Genomic DNA, 24902 nt, shown 5'->3' with positions numbered 1-24902 from the left:
GCTCCAAAACATCCCGGATAGTCATAAAATAAAAGAGAAGAGTCTGTAGCCTTGTACATCACCAGTGCTCCTGAGGCCTTCCACTGAAATCCCTGCTTTTAAAATTTCTCCTATCTCTTGATCTCTATGCAACCATGTGATTTAGACGATTCATTTTTTCAATCCACTTTCCTATATTCCTTACTGAATCCTCTGCTTTTATCTCTAGGTTACAAAAGTTTCTAAAGACAAAAACAAAATTGGCTTCTAGTTTTCTTTAAAACTGTCTGCATCTCTGAAGACTAATATCCAACTGTTATCTTCAAACAAAATAATTTCGGGAATTCTGGCTTGGATCTTATTCACTATAAATAATCTTCTTGGATATTCTGCCTGACTCAAATCAATTTATAGTGTGCAAAAACAATACCTATCCTACATGCATGCTCAAGTATACATACAGGCATGAATATGCACTTTTTTTTCAATCCAAGAATTTACTTTTCCTCCCTATCTATAAACGACATACCCCCTTCAACTGTCTAATAGAGCTCATTGTTTTCTTATCCCCTCATTTTTCCATTTTTGTTACAAATCTTATCCAGACTTGTTTCATAATGTTTGGCATTCAGTATCTTTTGATCCTCTACAATGACCAACCTAATTTGGGCATTATTCACAATACTTGGAATAGCCTTCCTGCTTTCCTTCTCTTTCTTTCCTCCCAAGAATTCTTAACTCTGTTGATGGATGAGATCTTTCTAAAATGCTACTTTAGGGACACCACTCTTGCTCAAAAATGGTTTACAGGGTGAATAATAATGCTAAATATTTTCTCTATGTAAAGGCCTCATTCAATGTGCTTGCCCTGTCCAATTGATCTTTTCTAATATTTGTGTGGTGACTGTGTGCGTGTGCACATACCAGTACTGGGACTTGAACTCAGGGCTTGGGGACTGTCCTTTAGTTTCTTTTGCTCAAGGTTGGCACTCTACCACCCGAACCACAGCTCCACTTCTGACTTTTCTGATAGTTTTGGGGAGATAAGAGCCTCACAGACTCAGCCCAGGCTAGCTTCAGACCTCAATTTTCAGATCTCAGCCTCCTGACTAACTAGGATTACAGATATAGACTACCTTTATTCTTTTTTTTTTTTGGTGGGGGGTGGGGGGAGAAATGTGTGAGGAAGGTCCCTGTGGAAGTACAGTTAGTGGTAGTATATTTGCTTCCCACCCAGAAGGCCTTGGGTTCAATAAAGTACCACAAAATAAAACAAATTCTTTCCGGGCCGGGAGTTTGGCCTAGTGGTTAAAGTGCTTGCCTAGCATGCATGAAGACCCGGGTTCGATTCCTCGGTACCACATACATAGAAAAACGCCAGAAGTGGTGCTGAGGCTCAAGTGGTAGAGCTCTAGCCTTGAGAAAGTCCAAGGACAGTGCTCAGGCCCTGAGCTCAAGCCCAGGACTGGCAAAAAAAAAAAAAGAAACAAATTCTTTCCCTAGATTTCTCTCAAGCTATCTCCCTGCTATACTTCCAGAGAAAACTGCAAGCAATCTGGCTTGTACTACAACTATAATTTCTGTACTTTTCCAGATACAAAACAAATATTTAAGCTTCTTATCATTCTTGGCCACAGCATGCCATTCACAATTTGGTCTTACCTTTCATCATCCCTTTTAGCCACCTCTAGACTCCACAACTATCTATTAGACTTCCTCTAACACTCCCGTGTTAAACACTCTAACTTGCTTTGGCAATGCCTCCAGACAGCTGTGCTCTACTTGACTGTTTATAACCCAGATCAGATAGCTCTTCTGTGGAATTTCTCCCCTCCCCCCAAAAAAATCTTTGCTTCCAGTGAACTTTTATGTAGTTCCCTAAAAAGGACTAATAACACTTCTCAGTAATTACCTTGTGTTGATATGCTCAGAATCTAACATACTTTGAGGCACCAAGCAGACAATTAAAAATGGGCTTTATCTATCTGTGGCGATTTGGAATGACTGAGGGACCTAGCAAATGAGAGTGGCTACATCTGCAGGCCACAGATGAGTTTGAGAATACCTAATATTAAGACCATCTTATTCTCATTGTCTCTTAAGTATACTACATGACAAAGTAATATCTGAAGTTAAAAGTTTAAACTCCAAAGCCAACCTAAGTACAAATTTAAGATAATACAACTTATTTGAAGGGGAAGTTAACCTTCTGTGCTTAGGTTTCTCTTTGTGTAAAAGAGGATAAGATCTACCTTATAAGGTAGATTAAAGGATTAAATACGCTGGTATAAGCAAAACACTCATAAAGTGACTGGCAAGAAAACCTCATAAATATGTATTAATTTTTATAATGACTATACTTTAGTTAATTTTCTTTCCATCTGCTGGTCCTTTAAGTTGTATAGTTTCCACTTTTGTCCTCCATTCTCTATTATGAATAAGCTCTCTCCATTTTTGTTTGTCAAAATCTTACACAAGTTTCAAAGCTGACCTCTGATAAGTCCTTCATAATTCTCATCAAAAGATCACTCTCAAACTTAAATATCTAATTAACAATTTCTGTATCACTCTGTATTGAAGAAAAATTGCTTTGTATCCATGTAATTATTTCTTTTAAATGTTAAGCTTGTGAACTCAAGTTCTGCAAACTCTTTGAAGGTCCTGATGAACAACGTAGATATCTTTGTGAGGCCTTACAGCAGGCTAGGTGTTTAGTATTTATTGCATAAAATAATCTCAATAGAATCCTCAGCTTCAAACACAGTCTTTGCAATCAAAGATACAGGGAGAGCCGTGAAAACTGGCCATGCTTCCCTAGAAGCCAAACTACAAATGTATTAGACAGAGCCAGGGAATTCTGACACCAAGTTAAATGCGAAAGTCTGAAGAAGCTTCTAGAGAAAAAGTCCCTCCCTGCCACAGCAGAAAAGCTGTAGGCAGCAATTAACTTCCCCACTCAACTGCAGCACTGGATTCTCCATGAGAAATGTGTCAACACAAATCCAGCACAGGATTTGGAGTCAGGTCTAAGTGACAGGGGACACTGAGTTTGTTTTCCTCTTTACAAAGTGGAAAATATAAAACCTACTTCACAGATAATATGTAATCAAAAGTCATCACAGTATTTAACAAAAATGTCAACATGCCCTTAGGACAAAAATTAAACAAAATAAAAATACTGCAAGTCATAAATAAAAATGAGAACAACATGGTTGCATAAGAGTGTGTTGTATAAAATTAGCTGGCAGTAGTATTTATGAGAAACTTAAGGAAGTCGATAATGCAGACTTGAGAAGAGGGAAAATTGTACAAAGTTTATCTTTCCTTTCTGACACTTTCCCTTTACCATTCTTTTCTTTCCCTGTGATTAAAAAAAAATAATAAGTGCCCCAAAATATCCCCCAAAAGAAATATTTGGAAGGTACAATTTCATTTAGTATCTGGATAGCTCCACAAATGCACTATTCCCATTTACAATTCAAAGATACTTCCAAACCTGTATTAAGATAAATTTAGAAAATTAAGGTAATGGTGAACAGCTCGTATAACGATCTGAGACAGTAATTTCAAATTAAGAGTTCTTCCAACTTGAAGCTGGCAGTCAGTCACACACACAGTCTAAAGGGTTTGTTTACAGCATTGATTAAACCAAATGCCCCAACCTTTCACAAGGTTCATCCTTCCCTTTCAATAATAATTAATTACTTAAAGCAACATAATGGGCTGAAATACAAACTAAGCCAAAAATGAATTTTTCTTAAAACAACAGCATCAACAAAAAAACAGTAACAAAATGAACAATACTGGTAAGTCTTTGGGGGGGGGGCAGTTGGTTTGTTTGGGATTAGAATAAAACGCTGCCCACTCCCCCAAGACCAGAATGTTACTTCTTGAGCAAACCTTTCTTTAAGCTTGTGGGAGGAGGAGGCGAAACTGAATACAGACCGATCAGTTCCCCTTAGGATACAGTGATTTGGGCGATTTATCAGAATTTATCAAATCGCTTTGAAGAAGAAACGTTAATGGGTACCAAGAGAGCACCGTGAATTTTCGGCAATATTTAAGTTTGGAGAGGGGGCTCTGGGGGAGAGAAAGCAGGGTCTGAAGTCAAGAGCAGGGTCAGGGGGGCCTGGGAAGCCAGCCTGGGGGCTGGGCACGGGGCGAGGGGGGCTGGGCCCGGGCTGCCGAGGGAGGGTGAGTTCCCGCGGGACGGTGTGCGGGGTGGGGAGAGGGCGTGAGGGTGGGAGGCGGGCACCGGGGCGGAGATCCTGAGGTGACAAAGTTGGGGAAGTCGAGTTCGGAGCCGGGAGAGGAGGGAGGACGGAATGCGGGGATTTCCAGACAGGGACTGACAAGTTATGGGCGCGCGCGGCTAGGGGGGCGGGAGGGGGGTACGTTCCGATGCCAGGTGGCCGCGCCGCTCCGCCCCGCACCTCCTGGCCGGGGCCCACGCCCTCCCACTAAAGGGCCCTCGCTTCACCCGGCCCGGGGCCTCCTCACCTCAGGCCGCGGCGCCTCGATCCTCCCCGGTGCCGCGATCCGCCGCGGTATCGCGCTCGCGCTCCCCTCGACGGCAGGCCGGCCCCGTCCGTCAGACGGGCGCAGGGCCGCCCCCAGCTCCGCTGCCCGGAGCTGCCGGGACCGCCGGGCGATCCCCGGGACGCAGCTTCGTGGGCCTCAGGGACACGATCCCGGACTCACAGATCGCCTCCCGCCGCCGCCGCTGGCAGCAGTGCGCCTCCTAACCCCGCCCCTCGGAACTCCGCCCCCGGACGGAACACCTGTGCGCTGATTGGCTCCGGCGAGCCCCTGCGCATCTGGCTATTGGCTCAGCCTCCGCCGACGAGGAGGGGGTGGGGCCCCAGGCAGCTGCGATTCCCGTAACGCGGCTCCTGGCATCCCGGATTCTGGTGGCTGAGCCCTCGTCGCCTCTCCCAGACGAGATCGAAGGGTCCCCCCGCCCCGCCTCCCCGCGGGCGGAAGGAGCGGAATGTTCCATGTTTCCTTGGAATAGTGGGGTCGTGAACTGCCGCCCGCGCCTCCCGCCCTCCCTTCTCTCCAGGGAGGCCGAGCCGGTCAGCCCTCCCACAGGGGTTCTGATCCTGTGGGGCGCCGCGCTCCCCTGGGGCCCTGGGAGACTTGAGGGCCGCAAGGCCTGGTGATTGTGGCTGCACGGGAGATGGTTGCGGTGGCGGCTTTGGTCCAAATTTATGTAAACGAACCTTACCACAGTGTGTGTGTGTGTGTGTGTGTGTGTGTGTGTGTTACACACCACACACACGTGTATATATAAATATATATATATATATATTTTTTTTTAAGTTAGTAAATGAGTTTGGATGCCTTCAGTGAATCTCTAACCTGGTGACTTGCCAAGAAACTTGTGTTTCCTGCGGTTTGCACCTCCCAAACGGTGAATTAAAAACAAAAACAAAACAAAAACCCCAACTAGTTAAAAACCAATTTCAGTGTAATTCACCCCCACATCCCTCTTCTCCCCTTCTGAAAAATGAATCTAAAAGCTCACATTACTGCTTTTGTCTCTTCTAAAGCAAGATAAGACGCCTAGGATACTTTGAGAGGTCTTGTATCTGAAGGAAATAATGAAGGATGAAGGCCATTGACTTCTAAGGGAATGGCAGGCATGGAAGTCGATAATTTAATGAACAAATTACAGCATAAATTTAATTACAAAGTCCATTGTTGTCTTGAAGATTGGGGTGGACTAAAACATCAAAACTAAGGTACTGGTACCTTGCTTTTTTTTTTTCCCCTCTAATGCTAGAGGTAGAACACGGCTCCATACATGATAGAAAAGCCTGCTATCCCTGAACTAGATCGTCAGCCCTGAGTTAAGTAAGATTCTTTAGCTGTTAACCAGGTAATTTTGGCAAGACACAGAAAAACGAATCAAATAAGTATCAGGCAGGGGTTGAGAATGTGGCTTAGTGGTACAGTGCTTGCTTTGCGAGCATGAAGCCCTGGTTCAGTTCCTCAGTACCACATAAACAGGAAACACTGGAGGTGGCACTGTGGCTCAAGTGGGAGAATGCTAGGCTTGAGCAAAAGAAAGTCAGGGACAGTGACCCGGCCCTGAGTTTAAGTCCAAGGACTGCTCCCAAAAAAGGATCTGGCAAATTTGGGTATGATATTACAGCTAAGGAAGTCTTCATCCAGTCACGCTGAAACTAACCAGCACAGGGTAAACAGATTGTATTCTGCCTTTGCCATTTGTTAGAAATGTTTATTATAAAAACAACCTTCCATAGAAATTTTCTTTTTGCCAGTCTTGGGCCTTGAACTCAGGGCCTGGGCACTGTCCTTGGACACTTTTTGCTCAAGGCTAGTACTCTGCCACTTGAGCCACAGTACCACTTCTGGGTTTTTCTGAGTATGTGGTACCAAGGAATCGAACCCAGAGCTTTGTGCATGCTAGGTGAGTACTCTCTACCACTGGACTATGCTCCTGGCCCTCCATAGAAATTTTGCATAGATCTAGCTAGCATTTGTTTCAGGGTCATGCATACCCTCAGTTTTCATATTGCTAAGTTTGAATCTTGGTGCTGCTATTTCCCATATCTATGACCAATTTTTTTCGTTAGCAAAGTTAGAATAATAGTACCTGCTTGACAGAATTTATGCCGGGATTGGAATGCTTTTCTGAAGAGTAAAGCAGGTTTATCAGGACACATCATTTGTTTTCATCATTTAATATCTCCCATGTAAATGTTTCTCAAAACTTTCGCATCACAAATATATTTAAAATGATGATATTTTTCAGGGATGAGTTAGGCAGGAAGAAATCACTGTCCTAAAATACACTAGTCTGTCTTGACATACTGGTCAGGAAAGCAAAGATCTAAGTCCTGTCACTAGTATCCACATTTCTATTAACCTTCAGCTGTGTTTATCTCATCAATATACTTGTGGGTGTCTTTGTATTGACTCAGCTTAGGCCTTGCCACTAAGAAACTCAGGTTGTGCAGGGGTGGTTAAAGTCCTAGACTAAAAAGATGGAATCAATACTAGAAAAAGTTTTCAGAACAGCATGATAGCAGGAAAAAAAAACCATATTCTGTTGAAATTACTTGACTTTGCAGACCTTTGTAGACTATTAGCTCTGAAATGACCACTTTCTGGTTAAGAATTTGTCATTAAAAAGGAACTTTGGCAAAGATTGCAGTGAATGTGTTTTTTTCTTACAGTGTGGCATTTTGTGGACTATATCTGTTCAATAGTAAATATCAGCCCTGGAATGGAAGGACAGCAGACGGGACAGGAGGGAGAAAAGGGAGAGAGTAAAGAAGAACAGAAGAAAGAAAGGGTGGGAGGAAGAGAAGGGAAGAGAAGGGAAGGGAGGGGGAGGGAAGGGTAAGGGAAGCGAAGGTTCTGTCAAAATTCACAAGTAAGTGGAGAAGAAGGAATCACATTGACGGCCATGACCATTTGGGGGACTTTGTGTTAAGAGAGGAGAGTGTGTAACCCCTGCAGTGACAGGGTGATAACAAGGAGTAATTTGAGAGTAGGTGAATATAGGTAGAAAAAGCTCACTAGATCACAGGTGATAAATGTTGCAAGCAAAGTTTGCCTGGGTTTCTGGTCACGAAATACCAGGACATCCACTTACTTCCTCCCTCATATCCAGTCCATCTTTGGAAACTAACCATGTGTAATGATTTCGGCGTCCCTGTTGATGACTCCATTGGCCCCCTGATCTCACAATGTCTCACCCTTTCTTTTCCCATGATCATCAACTTTATAGGCACCACCTACAGATGAAGCCACACCTTCAACCTCGTCACTAAATGAAATTACTCCACCTCTAACAATTTTTATTTCCTTCTCTGTACTGCAGTTACTTATTCTTCTAAATCTCATTTGAGCCAACTCTCACTGAGTTTGCAATTTGTCCTCAGCTTGACCTCCATCCATTCTTTGTTCTCATAGCTTATCAGTTATTTCCTATCTTCTCTTACCTAAGCAATGAGAACTTGTCAACCATATGAATTGTATTTTCCTTGGTATCTCACCTTGACCTTCAGCCATGTTTATTAACCCATTTCCTAACTACTCTTCTCCTTGAATTAATAACACTACCCTAGCATTTATTCTTAGTACAGAAATGTGTTCCATTACCCTTAGAAAAACACCATGACTAGCATTTTTGAGCATTTTTGTCTTTTCTCCAACTTAGCATTCAACTACTGAATGTATTTCCCTTGTCTTCCTTTTCCTTCTGCTTCAAAGAAAGAAAGTCCTACTATTTTAAAAGTTCAATGCCACATTTTATGTTTTATATTTTTCATTATCAGCATTAAATAACTTAGAGATATCTATTTATTTATTGCCAGCTCTGGGCCTTGAACTCAGGGCATAGGCACAGTCCTTGGGCTTTCTCAAGGCTAGAGCTCTACCACTTGAGCCACAGCATCATTTCTGGCTTTTTTCTATGGATGTGGTACCAAGGAATCGAACCTGGGTCCTCATGCATGTTAGGCAAGCACTCTACCACTAGGCTAAACGTCCAGCCCCAATACCTTGGAGATTTTTAAGAATATAAATATTAACTTAGTAGTGAGCTGTATACAGTTTCTCTGCATGTCTTAAAACCTTTGTAAACTGTCAGCATCTAATTCACCAGCCAAAATTTAAAGTAACTGCCTATAAATCTCAAAATGAAGTAGATTACATTTCTTTCTAATCCACCTGATAAAATGAGTTTGAGATGAACTATGCATTTAAATTAGTTTGTGACTGAATTCCCCAGCAATCTAACAGGCAAAATGGATCCATGCATAGCTTAATTACATACCTGTAATCCCAGCAGTTGAGATGCTGAGGTCAGAGGTCTTAAGTGTGAGGACAGCCTGGGCTATACAAGTGGACCCTATTTCAACTGCCCTCCCTCACCAAACAACCTAGAAAAAATCATTTCAGAACAATAATACTAAGAAACATGAGGACTATCAGTTTTTCTGGGTTTGCAGTTTTTAAATGTAATTAATATAAGAGTTACATTATATTCACCAGATAGAAGGTGCCTTACCTCACAAACATTGCTATCCCTTCTCATGTTTTTGTCCCCATTTCCCTCCCCCACCCCTCTCATCATCTTGCTTTCCCCCTTCCCTCTCCTATTTCAAATAAACAAACAAACATATATACAATATAGCAGATAACAAGGTAAGATACTGTAACAGTATGAGCTAACCAAGGGACAACAAAAGAGATGAGAAATAACATAGTACCTTAAGAACAACAATCACACATTATATGGCTCTTGTTTCCATAGAGTATTAAAAACATGAACAAACTAGAAAATGGCTTGAAAAAAATACCACAAATGGGCCACATGCTTGTAAGTAGTATCTAGGACAACAAATAGAACACAGCAAGTACTATCAAAGCCCCCTTGTGCTACCTCATTACCAGAAGCATAAGTGATCACTATTCTGACTTCCAACCCCATAGTTTCATGGCTATCATTTTAAAATTGAAAAGTTAGCAGAACCTTAGCAATATCATTAGCATTTTTATTTTACTTCATTTTAATGCATCAGTATTCTTGAACTAGAAGGCTTGGAAGGAAGTACTGTTATATAAAGGTTAAATGCAGATTGAAGAGGAGTAGTTTAGTTTTTTGTAATTTGGACTTCTGCTGTACTCTTTTAAATGGCCAGAGACAAGTTAATATTCTTGCATTGCCCTGTTTCATAGAGAATCCTGGCTTGGGAGAGGGAAAGGCCAGTGCAGATGTGCAAGCAACAATTAGGTCCAATCTATTTTCAGACATGTGTATATGATAAGGTAATCAGGAATTGGGACTTCAGCTTCAGACGTGCTAAGGCTTGCTTCAGAATATCATTCAGAATAGTGTGAGAAACCAAGACTTGTAGATTCTTATCTCAATAGTCTTCCTGAAAAGAATGTTCTGCCATTGTGAAATAGGTTCTTTGACTTGAAATATCATATGATATAATCAGACAGCTTAAAAAATCAACATGAACTTAGTTTGTGGGTTTCTGTAGCTAACAGTCCCTAGCCCTCCACACAGGATTTTAATAAAGGATTTTAATAAATATTGGTTGTATGAAGTTGATTATGCAAATACATGTTGACCACTGGCAAGGAAATGTCATGTCAACTGAAAGGCAAAGATTAAGTGACTATACTTCTGTAGAGGGCCAAATTTGCTGCAAATCACCTGCTCTGATTTTAGGGTTTCAGGATATGACCATCTTCCATGATCAATAATGAATTTAGTATCTGAGTCAAATGAAATAGGAAGTAAAGCTAATTTGGCTCATATATCATATGATGAGAATCATTATTTCATTGTAAAGGTGCATACTGGAAAGACTCAGGGTGAACTCTGTGACTTCCTGCTTCCTGGTGCTCCTGCTGTGACTTCCTGCTTCCTGGTGCTCCCGGTGTGACTTCCTGAAGTGTGAAGAGAGCTGTGTGATTAGGTATATAGAATTGTAATACCTGTCTTGCTAGCGTTTTTCCCTTTCAGCTTTGAGATATCTGTGTTACAATAAGATGGCGATGCTTGTTTTGTGAGATTGTCTCTTCTTTCCTTTTTTTTTTTTTTTTAAATGAGGCAGACTACCATCTGCAAACTTCCATATGGAGAAAGCCACTAGGCCTGGAGTGTGGCCTAGTGATAGAGTGCTTGCCTAGCATGCATGAAGACCCGGGTTCGATTCCTTAATACCACATATGTAGAAAAGAGCTGGAAGTGCTGCTGTGACTCAAGTGGTAGAGCTCTAGCTTTGAGAAAGCCCAAGGACAGTGCTCAGGCCCTGGGTTCAAGCCTAGGACTGGCAAAATTAAAAAAGGAAAAAAAGAAAAAAGCAACAATAGAGAATCACGAGAGCAAGGATTGATTGAAAGCTGTTCATAGAAATGTTCATCATGAATACAATTTTCTACATTCAAATCAAACTTTTCTTAAGAATATCTGTATCATGAGTAGGAAATTTTATTGATCACAATTCTGCTTTGGTGTCCTGAAGTCCCAAGAGTTAAAGAGAACGCCACTATTCCAATTTATTCAGTAAACATTTACTAAGCATCAGCTATATGTCAGCACTCAGACATGAGTCAAAGAAGACATGTGTGCCTTCTCCAGGCCCCAAAGTATAATGAGATAGATAAATAAGTGAACAATTATAACAATGTCATAGGGCTACAAGGATGGCATCAAGAAGATTATCCTGGGCAGGTCTGAGTATGGAACTGGCCAAAGGACTAGAGGGGGAAAAAAAAAGAGAATATCAGGGGGTTAGCTTTTAAAAAGAGCTTACATCACTTTTTTTGGTCATAGGACTTGAACTCTGGGCCTGGGTGCTTTACCTTAGCTCTTCAGTTCAAGGCTACTGTCCTACCCCTTGAATGACAGTGCCAATTCCAGTTTTCTGGTGATTAATTGGAGAAGACAAGAGTCTCATGGACTTTAGTGCCCAGGCTGGCTTTGAACCCCAATCCTCAGATCTCAGCCTCCCTGAGTAGCTAAGCGTGAGCCACAGTGCCCATCACATCAAGAACTTTCATCTTCATCTCTGGGTTTCTTGAGCCACCATGGAAGCAGTTTATCTAAACTGTTAAAACATCCGGAGAGATCTGAGGCTCTTTAGTGAAGGAGCATGGCTAGACAGTTCCACGTTTCTATTTGTCCCATCTGAGGACTAGACATGTGAGTAAAACAATTTCGGAACTTCCTGGCCAGATTGACTATGAGGTAAATACTGCCATGTAATTTCAATCAGTGCCACACAGGATAAAATTGTCTAGCTGAGCCCTGCCCACATTCACAACTCAAAAATTGTAAGGCATATCAAAATTTTTGTTAAGTTACTGTTCATCGGGAGCATTAAATACCTGTAATAAGACCTTCACATGACTCTCACCCAGTGTTGAAAATGTGACCATCTGACTCTTGTGAATCTTCTCATTCCTTACCCACCATCTAAGCCTTTTTTTGTATATGATGAAAATCCTCCATTATCTGACCTCTACCTCTAGCTTTATCTCCTAACATGACCTCCAACTCTAGGCTCTCACATTACCTATTTACTAATGCTTTCTGGGCCAGCATCCAATATACTGGTTTCTGACTCTTGTGCCAAGAAGACAACTTATGCTGTTCCCTTGGTCTATCATTGTTGTCTTCATTTCTTCACCTAATTGCTCACTGCTTTCCAATGTTCACTCAGGATATTATATTCTCCCAGAAATCTGCTCTAGGCCATCAAGAATTACAGCAGAAATGAAAATAATTCCAAATGAACAATCTTTCACCTTAGAACTGAGGCAGTTGGAATTTTCTAGGCTATAAGGAGAAATAAGAATAGAGGAAATTAGGTGCCTTGGGCTTCTCTAAGCTTTGTGTGCCAAAAGGTTCATTGCTGGTATGATAAGGCTGAGAGGAAAGTAGTTGGGTTCCAGAAGCACCACCTCAGAAGGGTTAATCAATGGATCACCACAGAGACATCTATACCCATGTACATGACCTTTTCTGCACGGGGCCATTTTCTTTTGAGGGTACTCACCAGAGGCCAATAGAAAGGATCACTCAATCTTAAACTTGAAGCCTTCAAAACTGTCAGGCACATAAATCCCTTGTCCAATTAAAAAAATATAGTAACTTTTGTTATATTACTGCAGCTACAAATTAACTAATTACACAGGGCTACACGGTAGACTGCAAAATTTTCTTGCTTACAAAGTTATGAATACTGTGTTAGCCCAGTGAACAAAATGCCATGGCAGTCCTGAAGAGGGCTTGACAGTGAATCAGGCTCCTGAAAGATGAATAAGAGCTTACTAGTCGAAAAAATGGAAGGAGACAATTTCAGCTAGGGGAGCCACAGGGAAAGCAGTAGAACTGTGAAAAGAAAAAGCCTGAACAAGAGGTGTTGTGAGAGAAGAAAAAGGAGCAGAGGGGAGAGAAAGAAAATAGAATCAATTGTACAGATAAGGATGCTACCAGATTTTGTACATTTCCTGTAAAATGGACAGTAGAGTCATATCACATGGAGGAGTTAGACTTTATATTTTTAATTTTTAAAATATTTATTTATATTAATTAGCTGTGCAGTTGTTCATTTTTAACCAATCCATCGAGATATGCAATGCTTCTTGATTACAATCATCCCTTTAGTATTCTCCCTCCTCCCCCTTCTACTTCTCAAACCAGTCTTAACAAGTTTCCTTGACCTATTTTCACACATGTCTACACATTATCTTGACTATATTTTCTCTTTCTTTACCCTTCCTATTTGTCTAATCTCTACCAGTTGTTTGCCCACACCCCAGAAGGGACATGTTTAAGTCTCCTAATATTCTTTTTTTTTTTGTAACAGTGAATAATAATTGTCCAAAGAGATTTTACCATGGTGTCTCACGCCTGTATTTACCTTACTTTAGTCAGCTTGATCTCATATGTGTGTGTGTGTGTGTATGTGTGTGTGTGTGTATGTGTGTGTGTGATGTTGTGAATGGTGCTACAACAAATATGGTGCTTTGGTGCTTCTATTATGTACTGCCTTACATTCCTTCAGGTAACTGCCCAAGAGTGGTATTGTTGAGTCATATGGTAATTCTCTTTTTGGTGGACCTTATTTTGTATGGAAGTACCTAAAACAGAAGACTACTGGGAAGACATTTGTGGTTTAAGAGTGAATTCTGATGAATCGATGGAGTAAGGGATGGGCAGTAACAGATTACTTCAGGATCTGCACTCGTGCTAATGAGGGCTTGGAATAGAGCAGCCCTTTACTTCCTGAAGGGAAGGGAGGTGATCATTCTGAGTGATGCCAAGGACATGGATAGTGCTGGGCAGTAGCATATGGTGAACGACAGTGAGTGGTAATGGGTAATTAGAGCCTGGCTCAGCTGTTGATTACTAGAAGTCTTTGAGAGATGATGGCATTTCATATGTACAATTAGTTAGACACAATATGTTCATCTTGGGTTTGTGGAAGGCTGGAATGAGATGACATAAGCAAGAAATTGGCATGAGGTTTAGTACAGAATATACACCCACAGTTGCTGTGTGATTTTAATTTCCTTTGGTCATCCCTGAAAAGAAGTGAGGTGAGGGAGAAATTAGGGATGAATGCCAGGTGGCAGTCATGAACAAGAGGGGAACACATTTGTTATGAAAGAGTTAACAATATTCTATTCTAGAAAACATCTGCTAACTTGCTGCCTCTCAAGGTCCCAGACGCTGGTAGGTCTTCATCATCATCATCAACCTCATCAAGCTCCATAGCTCTCCATCTTGCGCTAGCCCTAACTAAGGTTAGGGTAACAGATCCTTTCTGATCTCTTCATTGCCTACCCATTCTGTTGTTTACACTTCTGCTCTCATTAACTTGGAAGATCATTATCCAGGTGGGAGATGATGAGGGAGATTAGAGAGTCAACAAAAGCAGATCCACAACTACTCTTTCCAAGTCTTTCTATTGTATAATCACTTTAACCAAGGCTTTTGCATTTATAAGACAAGTGGTTACCTTTATTAGGAATTAGTTTTGTGTCTTTTGTTTTCAAAAACAAAAGGGAGTGAGAATTGGTGAATAATGAGTGTAGGAAAAAGGGAAAACATAATTTGGAACAAATTAACAAAATACCTTGAAATATGGATATAAGGTTTTTTATCCTTCCCAAATCGATGCAACCTTTTCTCACATCCAGAAGGTAATCCTAAGTAAGAAAGGCCACATTAGAGTTCAACCTTTCTTCTCTGGATCAACTAATTCTGACAACTTGCTTTTAAGAATGGATCTGGTGCGTAAAGCTAGTTGTTTCCCAAGGGCTGAGTGACTTGGGAATTGAGTCCTAGATAATTTTCCAAAATTTCCCAGTGATACTTTGAGATTTCTATTGTGCACTTAGATTAAGAAACATTTTAAGGGGGCTAGGCAGTGAACTTTTCTGTGTCCAGCTCTGATTCTAGCATGTAGAGTATGAGAGTCACCAGTGGCCAGGTGAGTAGCAGCAACCCTCTGGCCCTGTGGTAATCTCTTCTTGCATTATTTCCTCCTTTGCCTTCCCTTTCGCATCTTTTACTTGCATATTTTTCACTTCACACACTCCTTATCTGCATGCATGAAGGTGGAAACAGGAATGAAAGATGAGTCATAGTGCTTTGGCGTTTACTCCAGTGGCAGGAGGTTAGAAAGACCAGGCTTGACTTTTAAACAGCGTTATGACTATCAACAGATAGATTGAACGATTTTGCTCAAATACAAAAAAAAACTATTCTGAACCATCTGGACTATGGTTTTGATTTCAAATTTAAAAAGTGATTTTTAAAGTTGGAATCAGTTATGGTTTTTTCTGTATCTGATCACCAGACATATTTTCAACTCACAAATAGCAAGTAAAATAATAATTTTCCTACTTTCTTGTGTGTATCTTCTTTTGTGGACTTTTTTGGGGGTTGTGAGGCTTGAACTCTGGGCCTGGGTGCTGTCCTTGAGCTCATCAGCTCAAGGCTACTGCCCTACCCCTTGAGCCACTGCTCCATTTCTGGTTTTCTAGTAGTTAATTGGAGATAAGAGTCTCTTGGTCCTTAGTGCCTGGGCTGGCTTTGAACCGAGATTTTCAGATCTCCTGAGTAGCTAGGATTACAGACTGGAGCCACTACATCCAGCTTTGTGTGGCACTTTATATTCCAATTAACCATTGCAAAAAACCAGTTTGAAAGTTGTTGCCATTCCTATTTTATGGAGGAGGGAGCTTAGTTCTGACAGTTTAAACAATGTACTCAAGGACACACAGTTAGAAATTGGCCCCTGGGGGTTAGAATCTGTCCTCCTTGCTCTCCAAATTGTACTTTTCCTTGGTGACATATTGCCATTTCACTCATGTGTCTCACAGATGCCATTTAATAATGGTCATTATTTTAACTTGTCAAAAATGTAACAGGATGGAAAGGTTAGAAAAAAAATCAGTTAATAGGAACCACTCTCTTCGCCCACAGTGCTTTGAAACAGTAACATCATGACAGTAATTTCAATGCATGATAATTACTGTGACTGTAATACATATAGCTTACTATATCTCAATTATTTTTCTGCACTTTACAGCCTGATAATCAATTCTCACAGCAAGTCTACAAAATAGCTGTTATTATAGGGGATGGAGAAAAGGAAGGAGAAGAAGAAAAAGAAGAAGGAAAGGAAGGAAGGAAGGAAGACAGATAGAAGGAAGGAAAGGCTTAAATGAATGATATTTTGGAAGGAAGGAACAAAGGAAGGAAGGAAGGCAGGAAAGAAGGAAGGACTTGAATAATTGATTTTTTCCGCAAAGTTCTGAAGTAGGATGGACTTCTAGGTAGTCTGATTTAGCAGCCCTGCAGTGCCACTGAAGAGCTAGATACTGAGTACATAGAGATATAACAAACCATTTGTTTCTTCATTCATATCCTACATAAGAAAAATTATTTTTCCCAGAACCCACTTACTACCTTCTCTTTAATTTCATTGGCTGAAACTGGCTTTCTAAGGCCAACACTATTAAAGGAAATGGCTTATGTGTAGCTTCTATCAATGGATCCTAAAAGATAATTTCATTGGAATCGACTAATGAGCTTATGTAAACATTATTGCTGTTTTGCTTAGCACCAGAATTTCTGATTCTGTTGGTCAGAGTTGCAATTTGCATTGTAAACGATATGCCAAGAGATAGTAGCTTTGCCACTCTAAGACCACACTTGAAGGCCACTGTCTTAGAATAATCCTATCTCCCAAAGATAAGGCAACAAAATGATCTGCCTTCCCCAGCCCAGTTCCTGTTTATGCCTGCAGCTAGAACAATGTGTTCCTGCTACTCCCAGAAGTGTCCTGGTCATTTTCACATGGAAAGCACATATTTCTCTTACTATACGGTGTTGAAATCAAGGATACTTTTCTACAAGTAAACACAGAACATGAGCAATGAATGTGTGATTCTGAGGGATAGCTTCTTTGTCCTATGTTCTAAAGTGTGTGTGTGTGTGTGTGTGTGTGTGTGTGTGTGTGTGTGTGTGTATGTGTGTGTGTGTGTGGTGTGTGGTGTGTGTGTATGTGTGTGTGTGAGAGAGAGAGAGAAACAGACAGACAGACAGACAGACATACAGAGACAGAGACACAAAGACAGAGACCAAGAGACACAGAGAGATGGAAAAACAGAAAGACAGAGACTGAGAGAGAGTGAAAGAGAGGGGGTGGAGGGCCAGAGGGAGTGGGGAGAAGGAGAGGGAGAGGGGAAAGGGAGAGAGAGGGGGGAGCAAAAAAGGGAGCAGAGAAACAGAGGAGGGAGACAGACTGAGAGACAGAGAAAGATATTACTATGAATAATATATTATTGGATCCTGTGTGATATCTAGTAAGGGCATTGGTATTAATTTTTGTGAAGAAACTATTCTCTACTCAAAATAAATACAGCTTTTAATATTTCTGCATAACAATTCTAATAGTTTGATTCATTTTTACTAAATTCAAGGGCATTGAATGCAACTAATTTAGTTTTCTGTCTTGTTTACTGACTTGAATATGGAACTATGAAACCTTCATATTAATCATATTTACAAAACTTTAGTGATGCTGCAGCTCCTAATAAAGTGTTCCTCAGGTAAAAATGCATAAATAATGTTAGTTGATAAGTATTCCTGGGTCATCCACAATGAAAAGTTTTTGTTGAAAATGAACTATGCCTAGCAGTCTTAGTAGGAGGCCATAAAATTTCTGGAAGAAAAAGTGGTCAAAGAATAGTACTGCTTTCCTTTCTTATCCTTGTCGGTTTTCCTTGTCTGTCAAAGATACAAGGTGCCAGTAGCTCACACCTCTAATTCTAGCTACTCAAGAAGCTGAGATTAGAGGATGGAGGTTCAAAGCCAGCCTGGATGGGAAAGTTCAGAAGACTCTTCTCTCTGATTAATCCTTGGTGCTATGGCTCAAAGTGGGTTGTGGCTCAAAATGGTAGAACACATACACACACACACACACACACACACACACACACACACACACACACACACAGAATTGATTTAAGCCACTTTCTTTCAAACCCAAGTACGATCCAGATTCAACTCATAGCTCCTGGCTTGCTCAAAATCAAGGTATGTGAGGTTTTTAGTTAATCTAGAATTGTTTGGGCATTGATGTTTTAAGCCATTTACTGGACTTGCTTCTTATGCCAAAATAGCCACATATGGTTCCAACCAGTGTAAGAGCAATTTAGGGTGAATCTATTAGAAAGAAGCATTTAGAAAACTTTAAGTATTATAGAATGCTTGAGCTGGAGAGATGCTAGCAATCCTCTCTCCTCAATTTCCAGTCCTTCTTTGTTGGAACAGGGAAGCAACAGCATGAGGATGGGTACTTGGCGTCACTGTTGAATGGCTTGGGGCAGGGTGTTTGGCCTAGTGGTAAAGTGCTTGCCTAAATAAGTGGTAATATTGTAGTGGTGCTGTAGCCGAAGTGGTAGAGCACCAGCCTTGAGAAAGTCCAAGGACAGTGCTCAGGCCCTGAGCTCAAGCCTCAGGATTGACAAAAAATGGCTTCAATTAGATGATGAGTTACAAAATATTTCTCAACATACTTTAGACAAAACAAGGATCTGATTTGTCTATCTCTAAAGTTCGTTCTTTGAATTCCTTATCCCCCACTGTGACTGAGACTGGGAATTTTGAAGATTTTTTTTTTTTTTTTTTTTTTTTTTTTGCTAGTCCTGGGCTTAAGCTCAGGGTCTGAGCACTGTCCTTGGACTTTCTCAAGGCTAGAGCTCTATCAGTTGAGCCTCAGCACCACTTCTGGCTTTTTTTTCTATGTATGTGCTAGGCAAGCACTCTACCACTAGACCAAACTCCCGGCCCTTAATTTTGAAGATATTTAAGGGAAAAGAAGTCATGAGTGGGATGTGTGTGTGGGTTCATTCAATAGAATTGCTAACCCTGTAAGGGAGAGAGGATGATTTTACTCCTCCCCTTTGTCCCCCAAGTAAAAGCCATGTCAGGACACAGTGGGAAAGTATAGCTGTTTTCAAGTTTTGAAGGTGACCCTTCCAAAAACCAAATTAGGTAGCACATTGACATTGGACTTCAGAGGCTTTAGGAGTGGGAAAAGTTCATTTTAATTTTTCCAAGCCACTCAGTCTATACTATTTTGTAATGGGCATCTAATCTGTTTGAGGCATACACACATACACACACAAACACACACACACAATATATATATATATATATTTATACCATAATTCTTATCTGTTATGTCCATCCTGCCATTCAGTCTTTAAAATTAAAATTCACAATGAGTTCCATACTTTGTCTGATACAATTTTGAGATTGCTGTCTTACATGACTGGCCACCAAGAGATCACTCCAGCTCATGCTAGCCTTTTCAAACTGATTGTGTAAGAACTGAACATAGTATTCTGAGTGCATTCTGACCAACTGTGTTGACGTTGCTTCCTATGAGCTAGATTCCACATCTTCTACCACTAGGCTATACATAAAGAAATGCTGGTTTGGATTTTGCAGAAAACCCTAGGAGTGGGAACTAGCTCAGTGGTGGCTTGCAATAGATTGGAAGCAATAGATTCTGTGCAGAGCACCACAAAAGCAGAAAACAAAAGAAAGACAAAACAACTCAAAAACAAAATCCCCCCAAACCTAAAACTTGTCTCCCCTGAAAGTAAAAAACCAGAGGCCATATCATAGGTTAAACATATGTATTAAATTTTTTCCCTTGGTCTTATAATGTAGTAGACTATTCATTTACCAAATAAGAAACCATATAAAAAAGTGGAAGCTAAAAATGATATTCCAACATATAAATATTAACTCTAAGAATGGGTTGGTTTTGTGGTGAAACAAAGCTAGTCCAGTATTAAGAATTTCTTGTTCAAAAGTTGATGCTGGAGATTGGGGACTGATTGCAAGAATGCTTTCTTGGTGTGTACTGGGCCAGGATTCCTTCCTCTGATATAAATATATATATATATTTATATTATGTATGTAATCTCACAAAATAAAAATAAAATACAAAATAAAAAACAAGGCAGGCACTGGTGGCCCACACTTGCAATCCTAGTACTTTGGTGGCTGAGAAGGGGAGGCTCATGATTCACATTCAGCCTGGTCAGAAAAGTCTGAGAGATTGTATATCCAAAAGAAGCATCAAACAGCTGAGCTGGAAGCATCCATCATCCAAGCGGTAGTCAGTTGAACAAACAAGCTGAGCAAGCTGAAGGCCCTGAATGTTAGAAATAAATAAATATGAAAGTAAAAGTTGGTGCTGTGGTATGGCAGTTCCTCAAAAGACTAAACATAGAGCTCCCCTATGACCCAGCAATTCTACTACTTGGCATTTACCCAATCACCCAGAAACAAGGACATACTAAATCCACCAGCACAACAATGTTCATTGCAGCACTATTTACCATAGCAAAGATATGGAACCCACCCAGATGGCCCTCAGTTGATGAGTGGATCAACAAGATGTGGTATTTATACACAATGGAATTCTATGCCGCTGTCAGAAAGAATGACATCATCCCATTTGTAAAGAAATGGAAAAACTTAGAAAAGATCATATTAAGTGAAGTAAGCCAGACTCAAAGGAACTTAGGCTCAATGGTTTCCCTCATTTGTCATAATCAGTAGAAACCTTGGGTTCTCCTAGCAGAGATTCACAATAGAATAAAACCTAGATACATAAGGTCGTATAGTATGACACTAAATGAAAGGACCTCTAGGATATAGAGACAAAAGCCATATAATGAGTGATTGTTGTCCTTAATGTACTACGTTATCTCTCATTTCTTTTGGTGTTCCTTGGTTATCTCATATTGTTACGGTATTTCACCTTCTTATCTGATATATTGTATATATGCATATTTGGTTATTTGAAATTGGATAGGGGAGGGGGGAAAAACAAGATGAGGGGTGGGAGAGAGGGAAGGGAAATGGGGACCAAGACATGAGAAAGGGCATCAATGTATGTGAAGTAATGTACCATCTGGTGAATATAATGTAACCCTTCTATTAATTACAATAAAAATATATGAAAAATGAAAAAAAAGTTGGTGCTGTGTAAAGAACTTTGGATTGTGAGGTAGGAGTGTTTGGAAGGTAGAAGGCATGCTTAGTTAGCATGTACAAGGCCTTGTGGCTAATTCTCAGCACCCCAAACCCAAGAACCAAATAAACTAAATCTTGACTGTTAGAAGAGCTCCATTTAAGCTTTATCTTTCTAAGTGATAAGTTAATCACTACTCACACTTTTTTTCCTTACCTGAAAAGAAATCATTAGTTCCTTGTGAGATTTCACGGACCACACAATAAAAATTATTTAAAAAATCCTTCCTAGGGGCCGGGAGTTTGGCCTTGTGGTTAAAGTGCTTGCCTAGCATGCACGAAGACCCAGGTTCAATTCCTCCGTACCACATACATAGAAAAAAGCCAGAAATGGTGCTGAGGCTCAAGCGATAGAGCTCTAGCCTTGAGAATGTCCAAGGACAGTGCTCAGGCCCTGAGCTCAAGCCCAGGACTGGCAAAAAAAAAAAAAATCCTTCCTATACAAGAGCAATGACTCAATACTTGGGTACTCAAGGTCATTAGCATGATCTTGGAGATATAAATATAACTACATAGACATAAAAATCTATGATGGGATATATGCTCTATAGACAATGATATATTATATAGATTGATGTATGTATCTATCTTTCAGCTTAATTTTAATTTTGTTCTTAAATTTATGAGCCAGTGATTGCATATAGAGATCCCATTCTTGAATACGTATTTGTTAAACTTGACATTTGAAATATGATGTAAAAATATCAGTGTTAATAAAATCTTTTAATAATTAAAAAATCCTTCCTAATGTAAAGGATGGGACATACACATACATACTTAATTCCACTGCCATTTGCTATGTATGCCATTCCATAAAATAAAAACAAATTTGAATGTCAAAAAGTGAAGAAAACATAGAATTACAAATGATAAGTTTACATGCACAGGGTTTCTAAGGATTGATGAAAATTGGCACTTATTGGCACTTTCTGGGAACCATTTATCCAAATTGTGTCTAATGTTTGTCCATACCCTTAACATGGGCATAGGGTATATGAATGTTGAAAAGCAATAGAGTGGCAATCAAGGATATAGATTAATTTATTATACCACTTACTAATTTAACAAATAGTTTTTGAGTATCTACGTTAGGCTGGATGTTTAAAAGCTAAGCTATATCAACAAACAAAATAAGCAAAAATCCCTATCCTCATAGTACTAGAAGAAAAGGATAAAAAATAAATGATAAACATATAACAGAGGCCAAATACGTACTGTTCTGGAAGCTGATAATTGCTCTGGAAGTAGGGGCTTTGGGGACAACATTATTTCTAATCACACACAGCAAGGAATATTGGATCTTAATAATGTGATGGATATCTTTTCTACTCTGCTTACTGCACTAAACCAGCCATGAGTAAACTGATTAGTTTAGAAATTTATTACTTATTTAATATCCCTAATGCAAGAAGGTTATAGACTTATCACAATGAATTCTGCTTGGGAAACAGTCACAGAGTTATTTATTTCTAATAACAATTTGTGATTTTTCTTTAGTAGTGATGCACTTGATTTTGAAAATGCCTTTATTCAATCAATTTATTAGCCATGCATTATTTATCTAAGAAATATTTAGCAGAAGGCTGAATTTTTGCATACATACATCAGTGTTGTAGTTAAAAACTTTTCAACTTTAAGCTTCTTGGGCACTTCTAAGGGGACAATTGGGTGCTTAGAAATAGTACAATATTAAAAGTGGCAGCATTTTCCAACCCAATAAATACATCTGCATGTGTATTTATTTTCCTTTCTAGTAAATAACATATTACTTGCTCATACAATAGCTCTGTGGTAGGTAAGAACATGTTTCCTCACTATGTGTACTGGGAAACTTGAGGAAGTTAAGTACCTCACCTTTAGATAAGGGAGGGTTAACACTGCAAGGGAGTCTTTAGGTGTCAGATCCTTGTCTAACAACATCTGATCTTGAGCCAATCACACACCTTTGGATGAATTTATCTCGGAAAATTGAGTAGCTAGGATTATAGGGATGAGCCACCAGCAGTCTGCTAAACAATGTTTTTTTTTGTTTTGTTTTGTTTTTTTTGCCAGTCCTGGGCTTGAGCTCAGGGCCTGAGCACTGTCCTTGGATTTTCTCAAGGCTAGAGCTCTACCGCTTGAGCCTCAGCACCACTGCTGGCTTTTTTCTATATATGTGGTACCAAGGAATCGAACCCGGGTCTTCATGCATGCTAGGCAAGCACTTTAACCCCTAGGCCAAACTCCTGGCCCTAAACAATGTTTTTAAAGATGGCAAAAATTAGCAAAGTCTTCCACTAGAGAAAGAGATTGGAAAACACCTTAAGCAATGTTGAACCACGATGTCTCATGGGAATTCATTAGTTCTGCTACAATAATCACATAGATGACATCACCACAGGCTAACATGGGTCACCAGAATAGGAGAAGAAGAGTAATGTTTTCTATTTTTTTCCATCATCATCTTTCCAACTTTTAACCATATTGAAAGGATTAGAGAAATGCACTAAAATATGTTCTTAATTAGAGCAGTTTAACTTGTGTGATGGAGTTTCCTTGAAGAAGAGCAACACATAGACGGTGAGGAGAGTCTAACCACCTGAGTAGGACAGACAGTGCCACGTAACCACTGAGGGAATTCACCAGTCCTCAACAATGAAATCAACTATCTTCAATACTATGACAATTTGAGGAAGTTAAATGGATTAAAGTTACAGGCTGTGTTTCACATAGGGAAGTACACTTGCACTTTTAGTTCCTGTGGCTTGAAACGAAATCCCAGAGTGAATCATTACCACTGCTCTCTGACTTGAAGCAAGCCTTTAGCCCCAGTGAGAGTGATCAGCTTCCAAGAGTTTGGGAGCTACTATAAACAGGAGAGCTCTGAAACAATCTAATGTGTGGTTCTGTTTTAGTTTAATCTGACAGGATCCCAAGCCTTGCATGAAAATCGATTGCATCATGAGAATTATCTTTCTTTATGAGGATCTACCAACCTGGCTTAATAAGGGATCCCCTAATCCTTCTAAAGTACAATTTTACTTATTATAAACACAGAAATAGAAATAATTGTACTGACATAACAGTATAAGCCAGTACCATAGGTTTAGTTCATAAGAAGTGTTTCATAAATATTAAGTCTCCTTTAAGGAAATAATAGTCTAATTAAGACAAGATTTTGAGGCAATTTGTCTAGATTAAGTCCTAGAACTGATAGTAATTAGCAGAATAATAGCAGACAAGTTATCTAAACGCTCTCCAATTCTGTTTTCCCATCCATAAAATGAGGATAATGATAGTATTACACAGGTTAGCAAATGAGTTAATATATATATACATATATATACATATATATATATATATAAAGTGCTTAGGACATTAATTGTCCCATTGCAAGTATGCCCTAAGTATTTGACCTTGGATAGAATCAAATTGTCTCAGGCTTCCTTACCTGTTCAACACTGGCTGATAAATTAAAGATGAGATTGTGAAGGGAATCCAGGGAATGCCAACCTACCAGCCACCAGGTCTGGCTCTGACACCCATAGGACACTAGGAGAGAATGTAAATGAAGCTCATCCACAATATTTTAAGTACATAAAATTTCTATACAATGTTTGTAAGCTACACAAAAATTAAATAAAGTACTCTCCATCCTCCCATCCTGACAAATATGCTTGTACAACAATTTGGAAGTTGCAAATGGAAAATTCTGAGTTTCATGTCAGAAATTGGAGCTAAAGAAAGTCAGCACATTGGAGCTAGGCTCTGGCTTCCTACCTCCTTCTTTTTGAACCCATATCCCATGCCGTAG

General features: G+C 39.9%; 1 protein-coding gene across 1 annotated transcript in view; it reads right to left on the bottom strand.

The window, feature by feature from the left end:
• Positions 1-4687, bottom strand: part of Il6st (interleukin 6 cytokine family signal transducer) — a 34121-nt gene extending 29434 nt beyond the window's left edge. Inside the window, exon 1 of the mRNA XM_090331927.1 lies at positions 4480-4687. The gene's annotated coding sequence lies outside the window, so the exon portion shown is untranslated. The remainder of the gene's footprint in view (positions 1-4479) is intronic.
• Positions 4688-24902: the final 20215 nt, after the last annotated feature.

This window comes from Megascapheus bottae, chromosome 4, assembly GCF_031878675.1.
Source record: "Megascapheus bottae isolate mThoBot1 chromosome 4, mThoBot2.hap1, whole genome shotgun sequence".
NCBI lineage: Eukaryota > Metazoa > Chordata > Mammalia > Rodentia > Geomyidae > Megascapheus > Megascapheus bottae.
Note: the sequence above shows the minus strand (reverse complement) of the source record. Positions and strands in the feature narration are given on the sequence as shown.